Consider the following 9988-nt stretch of genomic DNA (forward strand, 5'->3'; position numbering starts at 1 on the left):
AGAGGAAAGAGTGGTGAAGAAACTATTACATTTTCAGGTTTTATGTAGAAACATGAGGATAATTTTGAATATTAAAGAGTTTAAAAACAGCTACAACAACAAATGCAACCGTTTCTAGTCCACTGCATGACAAAGGTCTCAGACATGTTCTTATTCATGTCTAGGGTTTGGGCAATTGGTGATGGTGGGAGACTTGTATGACAGCTTTGCTAATCATGGCGATACACACACCCTTTCACCACTTTAAGGTACCCCCACTCAAAATTGGAAATATATGTATATACATACACACATACACACACACACACACACACACATATATATATATATATATATATATATATATATATATATATATATTCTAGGGAGGAAAGTATACCTGTAGATATAAGGTCAAGTACCTCAGCGTGCATGAAAATACAGAAGTGATTTCAATTCGATTGGAAAGAGAGAGAGAGAGAGAGAGAGAGAGAGAGAGAGAGAGAGAGAGAGAGAGAGAGAGAGAGAGAGAGAGAGAGAGAGAGAGAGTAGTTATGAAAATGAACAAAGATTTTTATTGGGAATTAGAATTAATAGTTATGAATGGGGTAGTCCTTTTGAGCTTGGAGGCAAGAATATTAATATTACACTTCTTATTGTTGTTAGAACTATTGTTATTACTCATATTCTTCTTCTTCTTCTTCTTCTTCTTCTTCTTCTTCTTCTTCTTATTATTATTATTATTATTATTATTATTTTCCGGTCTTTGATCGCTAATAACCCGGCCAATTTTAAAGCGTTTGCTTTCAAACTTGAGAAGCGGTATAACTCCCTAAGGGGGAAGTATAAATCAAGAAAATCGTGCAGGTGCACACTGCGCCCTCTATGCACAAACCAAGAATCATTTAAAACGATTGCTCTTCGAAATCAGAACCGTTCCATCAAATACTTTAGAATTTTTGCTGGAGATACCTTGGTCCATGATCTAGTACAGGCGCAAGTCTAAGCTAATTCTGTCGAGTAGTTTTTGCGATATCATAAAGTAAAAAAGGGCTGCCACATGGTCGAAGATGCTAAATCAGAAACTACTAGGCTGATTTGTACCAAATTTGGTGGAAATGTAAAGGGTCATGAGACAACTTATACTGTGTAACACGAAGGTCCTTGACCATAGCCTAAAGGTCACTGAATTTTTTTTCTTTTTTTTGTGAAAAGACACCTTTTTAAAATAAACAAAAGGACAATTCTATGGTGCTATCTGGCCTGATTTCATGCAAGATTTCATCTGAGCCTTAAAAGTAGGGGTTAGATGGCCTTCCAAGGCAACTTAGATTATAAAAGGCTGGTTACTTTGTTAAGAAAGTAGTTTGTCCTTTTGTAGGTTTATAATCAATAATATACTGTTTCCAATCTTTCTATTGTTTCAATATCCCTAATAGCAAATTATTGGCAAATTCTGTGTGGAGTACTTACTAAAGCAATTCTAATGTTCTCTAGTTATTATTGTTATTATTATTCTTATTATCATTATTATTATTATTATTATCATCATTATTATTATTATTATTACTACTACTATTATTATTGAAGTAGTAGTAGTAGTAGTAGTAGTAGTAGTAGTAGTAGTAGTAGTATTAGTAATATTTTATTATTCTTATCCAAATTTCGTCAGTAATGAAAACCTTTCAAAGATAAGGAATAGATGAATCCTATGTTAGAACATATCAAGATAATCAAAACTAGCAAACATTCTTCTAAAAGGGCAATAAAGTCGAAAACGTGTCTTCTTCAAGAGATCATCACTCATGTTTGAGAAAAAAAACCCTCGCCCAAAAAAAAGGAAATACTAAAATTTCAGAAAATAATAATGATAAACGATCGAGTATAGCACATTTTCTTTGGATTTTGCAACTGGATCTTAGTTGTCACATATCATAGCAGCAAATAGATATAGTAAACACAAATGGCTGGACTTGTGGTTGTAATTTCAAGCGAAATTATATAATTTTCATATATCTGCTTTATATCATCATATATGAACTTCGAATGTAATCCAATTCTTAACCTCCAGAATTATTTTTCGTTAACGGATTGATGATTTTGATGTATTAAGTATGATGCAAAAAAGAAATAATTTTATTCTTTATATGTTTGTAATTAAGTACAGGGTTTGAAAATCTATATTTAAGAACCTTATTATCCTTAACTTTCATCCACTGTTCTCAGTAACATCAGTTTTGTTAAACGTCGTGGATACTTAGCAACGAGTAATGCTCGTTAAGAGTTTTGTTTCCAGTATTTTTATTCTTGATTGTGAGCAATGGAAATTGACTTACCTTAATGACTGTCTGTTATTTTTTCTTGTTTATACCTTGCTCCATATCAAGAGTGATGCTTTTGTATCTATACTGCCTTGACCCCGCTATTACTGACATGTTATAGATAGCCTACACACTGGCACCCGTGCCTCTTATTCTGCGAACCCCTCCCCCCTGTCCGTATTACTCTTCTAGGGCTGTCTAGTATCCCCTGTGAAAAACAAAGGTTGGTGTAAAGATGGTCTTTCGATAACACTCACCTGGACCCTAAGCTCTCGTCTATACGGACCTATCCCACGTGCCCAGGACTCTCTCCCGACGTCCCTCAGACGTTGGGCTGGACGGATCACAATTCATGAATTTTAGATTCCCGCAAAGTTATAAAAATGCCTCTATGCAGTATTGATATAGAGGCTAGAATTAATTGCGAGTCCTTGAAAAGGATATCTTTAAGAAATTGATCCCTTTGTACAGGGGCTCCAGGGTCAAAAACTCCTGAAGAGTCAGAATGATGGGTCGTTTGTAAGAATAGGTTGGATATGTTCCAGGAGTTTTGGAAGTGTCTCTCGGCTGGAGACCCAGGTTTAGGGGAGGGTGAGGGTTAGGGTAGACACCGTAGTGACTTTGGGAAGGGAGGGGTTTAGAGAATGGCGACGGTGGTGAGGCAGTGGTTCCCTCTAATGGAGAACTCTTGTATCGTCGTAGCCTGCAGGCATAGGGAGCTTCAGCAGTCTCATCGGTGCTCAGGGAAACTGTCGCATGGTGTCACCGCTGGAAATTCAACGCCGTGTTTATCACTGTGTTCTGCAACCAGGAACACTGTCAAAAGGTCGTCCGTCCAACAACTGAGCGTGCTCGCAACTTGATTAACGCAGATGTAAATTTGAAATTCGCTTATTTTTATTATTGTTATTATTACGTCCCTATTTTTGATTGCTTTGTACAATGTGTCCTTCAGGATACTTTATTGTTGTATCAAGTGTTTTTTAAAAGCCTGTCATCTTTTTTTTTATCGAGTAAATAAATGGTGTATCACCTGAAGTACAGTTATGGATGTATTATAATTGTTTGGTCATTAAGGTGACTCAGTGTCCATATATAATTAGGAAAATCAAGTGCGTTAAATCTCATATTAAAGGGCAATGCGTTGTATGTTACTTTGATAGCCGCTTTGGCTATTTGAATTAACGTTGAGAAATTTTTAGATTCTTCGTAGGTACTTTATTCCTTCATCACTCGGTATTCTTAATGCGAAAAATCTAATATTTCTCTCTCTCTCTCTCTCTCTCTCTCTCTCTCTCTCTCTCTCTCTCTCTCTCTCTCTCTCTCTCTCTCTCTCTCTCTCATCAGCTTGGCTCAGACTGTCCTTATGCTGTTGTAATGAATATGACATTTAGTTATAGATATTTCTAATGAAACTGTGATTTATCAAAATTAGCTTATTTATCATAATAATTCATAAATATTATTTTTCGTATACTAGCTAAAGAATTGTAATTTAATTAATGCTTCAAATCCCTTTTAATCTTATATTGTTATTATTACAGGATTGTGTTTGCTATAGTACTTTCCTAATTCTTGTTATATAACCGCTTTATTTTTACTTCATTTTACCACGCTATTGCTATTACCGCCACCAATACTCCCACATGTTTGTAGTGTTAGTAGTCGTACCAGGAATAGTAGTAAGAGAAGTAGTAATTTTCTTCTGAATTTAACTACTTTAATAAAACTCGACAATAAATTGGAGGGCTAGATAAGCCTTGGATGTTGTTGTCACTGTTGTGAGCCTCGCTAGGACGAATCAGGACACATTTTCCTGGAACACCTATTAGCAATTACGATTGATTCAGCAGAAGCTAATTTGTAGATAGACTGATTACTTTGGGAGTAGTTCAAAAGGCTGTTTTGTTTGCTCAGAGTGGATGACACCTGGTTTTTATCGAGTTTTTATTATATATGTTGTGGCAGGTTTAGAAGGCGCTGATCCGAATTTATTCGCTCGTTAAACGGTGTCACTCGATTTCTGGATTTCAACCCGGGAGGACTTCGCCATTTCCACGCAAGAGATCTCTCAGTTTAAGGTTATTAAATACACATCAAGTCGTTAATCCAACAGAACTGCCCAGATAATTGGGATTAGCATTTCAGGTATTTTCTAATGTGTTAATTTCAACGTGATGGCGGTTTAGTTTGTTTCTCTTAATTGTAACTAAGTATTCTGTTGGTTTAAAAAGTTATACCCAAAATTTGTTATTAGTAATATGGTTGCAATATGTAATTTTATTTGGCAGTTTTGTTGGAAAGCAGGTATCTGGTATTGGTATATATTTAGTACCTTATATAATTTCTTGTAACTTCATACTTCATAATGCAAGTGTTAAAGTGGTGTAGGGTTTGGGCATCGCCATGATCTGCACTGCTGTACAACTCAGGGCCACCCTTACTAGATTGGTTTGCTGTGAGCGATCAGAATTAAGTCTCCCATCATCACCAATCTGCAGTGGCTAGCGTGGGGATGAAAATGGCCAAACCCCAGACATGACTAAGGACATTTAGGAGCTTCAAGACTCCGATCTTTTGTCCTGCTGTGGACTTCTTAGAAACGGCTGCATTTGTTGTTGTTGTTAATAGAATTAGATTACCATTACCATATATAAAAAAAAAAAACTTGGAAGGTAAATATGATCGTTTGATAAATATTTATTGTAGTCAAACTGAAAGAAAACATTCCTTCCAAATTCACCAGGTATTAGAATTTTTAGCAGACCTTAATAGGCGAATCTCATTTTGACATTTTTTTAATTGACGCACTATCCCAATTTTATCGTTCATCCGCTGGAAACATTGTAAGCCTGCTTCAAAATTTAATCAACAGACTTTCACTAACTGTATTGTCAATTACACACAATGTAAATATGAGCAACTTTTTTCTAACCTTTTCTTTGCAATAGAATAGTTAGTTGTACCATAATATGTAGTATGATCGAGTTCTTTAGTGACGCTATCAGATTTTCAGACATTGGCGAGTAATGCGTCAGAAATGAACTTTATCAGTTTTTTTAAATTTGTCTGATTCTTAAAATTTAATTTCAAAAATTACAAATAAAATTTCAACATTACATATAAGAAATTTGAGTTTTGAGAAAATGAAACACAAAGTGATTATATAATTACCATTTATATAACTTGAATTAATCAAATTACTGATACCCCGTTTTAGATGTGCTAATGTAGGTAACCATCAACTGGCTAAAACTCCAAAGACTCAACTAAAGAAATGAACCAAGTTTCCAACGCACAATCTAGCCTAGCCTCTTATATTGTTGGAGCACAGAGGACTAAATTGTTTTAGTTATTATTATTATCATCATTATTATTAGTAAAGCCACAACCCTATTACTCCAGAAAGGAAAGAAACCCAGTGAGGAAAGTAAATAGAGAAATAACGAATAAAGTATTTGTGATAAATAGTGAAAGAATGTTTTAATATGTATGAAGATCAGTAAGAACTTAAAAAGAGATGATTCATTTATGAATTATGAAAGGAAACTTTAAGTTACCTTCAACAGAAAAATCATTTGCAGCAAGTTTAAATTTTTATAATTCCACCGCTTGAACCTAAAGATTAGGATGATCATTCGACAATCTGATCCTAACTAGAATAAAACTTCTCGAACACTGTGCAGTACTGAGCCTAATGATAAAGAAGGTAAGACTGTTAGATTCAACTGCATACCAAGTATTACATACGAGAGGGTACACTCTGAGAAGATATGAATGCAAAGGGTGGTCAGAAATCATGTAAAATCATATACAATATCCACAATGAACTAACTGAATGAGATTTGTATCCAGATCAGGAATAAGAAATTTAAGAAAACACAGGTTTTGGTCCAAAAAATCAAGATGAGTCAGTAGCTGAAGACGGGACAGGAGAATAATACTCGAAACATGAAAGAATTAAAACATATCTTCCTGGTCTATTGACCACCAAAAATCATAAAATACTTACTCGATATGGGATTATTTAGTACAATTGAAGAAGAAACAAACCAGACGTGCTTCTCAAAAGGAACTTTGCAATTAAGAATCACACTTATAATGTTAATGAGTTTTATTTAATTAAAGAGCCACTGTCAATGCAGAGATCTGGATGTTGACTCATTGTCCTTGGTTTTATATTCATACATATTTTTGTTGGGCTTCAACTTCGTTTCCATAATTTGCAGATGCAAAGAGAGTAGCATCATCTGCATATTCAACAAGCTTGTTTTTATTAGGCCAAACCACATATCATGTATATACAGTAATGGACGGAGAACATTACAGTGAGGGAAATAAAGTACTACATTCCTGCCTATTATGGTATACATTGGCAATCTTTTATTTAAAATTTCAATAATGATGTTACGAAAAGACCCACCCACCTTTTTAAGTTTGAAAGCAAGGGCCTCATGATTAACAGAGTCAAATGCAGAACTAAAATCAAGGCAAATCACATAAACTTAATGACCCCAATCAAGTGATTTCTGTACAGCTTTGGAAATTGTAAGAAGTGTATCACATGCTCCAAGTCCTTTGCAAAAGTCAAATTGAAAACTATGGATCAGATGGTTACCCCCATTATACCTATTTAGACGTTTTACCGAAAGATGCTCAAAAACTTTAGATAAATTGGGAGTTAGGGAAATTGAGAGGTAATTAGCAGGGGTAGAGCTGCCACTAACAGTGATCTTAGGAAGTAATATTATTAATTTTGCAACAATTGCAAAAAGAACCTTTTCTTACCGTGGGGAAAATACCAGACAAATTAGGAGGTAAGAAATCAGTAATCTCTATAGAAAAAACAAGGGAAAAATAACACTTAAGTTTACTTCTCAAGGTTCCGTAAAAGCGTTTTAATTTCATAAAACGAAGAGCCCAAATTAGTTAGTTTAGTGTTAGGGGAACAGGAATATTAAGGAAGATTAAATTTCTCATTCCTATACTTGCTGCAAACTCATCAGCCAAAAGAGTATCCTTTTCCTTTTGACAGTGCGTGACAGAGCTATTTGCTTTAAGCAAACTAGAAACTAAAAAGGGCATAGCCCATCATTTATGTTCCTGGGTTTTACCAGAATGGGTTTCTTAATTTGTCAAATTGTATTCGTTTTCAGGTGAAGCTTAAACACTCTAGGCAACACCTCTTAGCATAGTATAATGATTCCAAGTCAAACATGACCTATTAGTGTTCTAAAGATGATGAGCATCCTGTTTCTATAATTAAGCAAGTCTAGAATCGTCATTAACCAGGGTTTGTCCCTCATTAGCTATTTTAACACAATAGAATTAATGTCTTATCAATTGTATTACCAGATCTTCATTTAAGAGAACAGTGGGTTTAACCCTTTGAAATAATGGTTACAAATTCGAAAAGGAAAGTCACTCAAATTGCCATTCCAGTCTGGTTATGATTATATATATATATATATATATATATATATATATATACATATATATATATATATATATATATATATATATATATATATAAATATATATATATGTATATATATATATATATATATATATATATATATATATATATATATATTCTTTCAGAAGTTTAAAACTGGGATAGGGTACTCAGTTAAAAATACTAAAGAAACCAAGGCATGATGAGATGTAGGGACCACCTTGTTCATTATAACAAAAGGGAAACAGCGTAAACTGGGTCCAATCATCTTCCATGGTGGTGAGTAGCCTCACATATGATTTGCCCACAGCCTGATTCAGAAGCAAAGATAAAAGCTCTCAAGCAATGGCTATCAGTAGGAAAACAAAATTTAACCACTCCCTATGGCCTTTGGTGTGCATTGAAATCACCAAGAACATAAGAGGCCTTCCTATCTTCATGGGCTTTAGCTATAGTGGTAAAATTATAATCGGAGATATAATTATCCTAGTCTGGATTCCAATAGATCAAATACAAATAAATTTTTTGTGCTGCCACAAATTTTATGAACTTAATTCCATAACATCCATATCCACAAGTATAAGAGAATGAATCAAAATTCTAAACACTCGCGCCAGAACTCTTCTAATGTGGAGCCACTAATTGGAGGATCTTTTAGGACTGACTTGAAGGAGGAATGAATCAAAACACTAGAAATCTGCCATAAAAGCCTTCAAGTGTTATCTTAAGGATACAAGCCACAGGCCGCCTTTTTTAGAGATAATCATCGATTCTTGGAAGCGAAGGTAGCGGTTACCAGTCACCATCGTTCTTAATGATACTCTCGTGATAGCGCCATTACACTACAAGTCTCAATGTAGAAACATGTGTATTTTGTCAGATATAATAGAAGCAGAGATTATATGTAATATTCTAATACAGCTTAAGGTTAGAAAACGCAATTTGTAATATTTGTTTTAACTTAATTATGATGACACTCGCTAGTTGTAAATAATTTAGACATTTTCTCTATCTCCTCCTTCTCGTTTCTCAAAAACAGTCAATTATACACTATACTCTACTATATAATATAAATGTGATTATATTATATTATGCTTATATTCGTCATATACACACATACACACACACACACACACACACACACACATATATATATATATATATATATATATATATATATATATATATATATATATATATGTGAGAGTAAGTGTTTATGCGCTTATGGGTGTTATTTTGGTAACCACAATGACCTCTCAACTTTTTGATATCGTGACTAAAATTTTTTTAATTTATATGAGGAATTAAGAAAGTGTCCTCTCCGGTGTGTGTAAATTTGCTTGTCATACAGTAAGCCTCTTCACCAACTAATCCTATGGCGATTGCTGTCTCGTCGAAGGTCTGATATATATATATATATATATATATATATATATATATATATATATATATATATATATATATATATATATATATACATACATGAATATTACTATTTTCTGTTTCTATTCATTTTGCAATCATGATAAAGTGATATTTATTATAGGGAGAAGTTTATATTAGGACACGATACAGAAAAATTGCTCAGGTTAAACAATATGTAAAATTTACGGACGGGATAATATAGTTGCATGGAGTGTGGGTTGCTATAGGAGAGTCGGAATAGGGAATAAAAGAGTAAACGGTATAAGAGGAAAAGTTAAGTTATGGGTGAGCAAAAAACTATTATTTGAGGTGTTATTGCATTTCAAAGGAGGGAATCGTGTATAGATATGCTATAAGCTTGATAAGGTAGCCAATTTGAAAAATTTAAAGATAAGAAAGGAAAGGAAAGGCAATGGTAAAGGTTACTAAATAAACATTATTCGTGGAAGAAAAAATGCAAATGTATAGGTACTGTTTGTTTTAAAAGTGGTTTTGGGTTGATGAATTGAGTATTTTTAATGTCTTTATAAATATGGAAAATATAAGATAAGCAAAGCCGAGTGATTTACGAGTAAAAAGGAGTAGCATAAGTTTGAGACTGTGCAACCGTGATGTTTGAAGACGAGAGGGGTGGGGAGTTGTTATGTTAGGGAATGGGAAGCCGCCAATAATGATTATAAAAGTATAATTGGCGGATGCCTAGTGTTTATAAGGTTTCTAAAGGTTGCAAACAACTATTAAGAATTAGAGAGGCATAATTCTACTACTAGGAACGTGTACAGAGGAAGTGACATGTAGGTTTAGACCA

Source organism: Palaemon carinicauda, chromosome 1, assembly GCF_036898095.1.
Source record: "Palaemon carinicauda isolate YSFRI2023 chromosome 1, ASM3689809v2, whole genome shotgun sequence".
In the NCBI taxonomy this organism is placed as follows: Eukaryota; Metazoa; Arthropoda; class Malacostraca; order Decapoda; family Palaemonidae; genus Palaemon; species Palaemon carinicauda.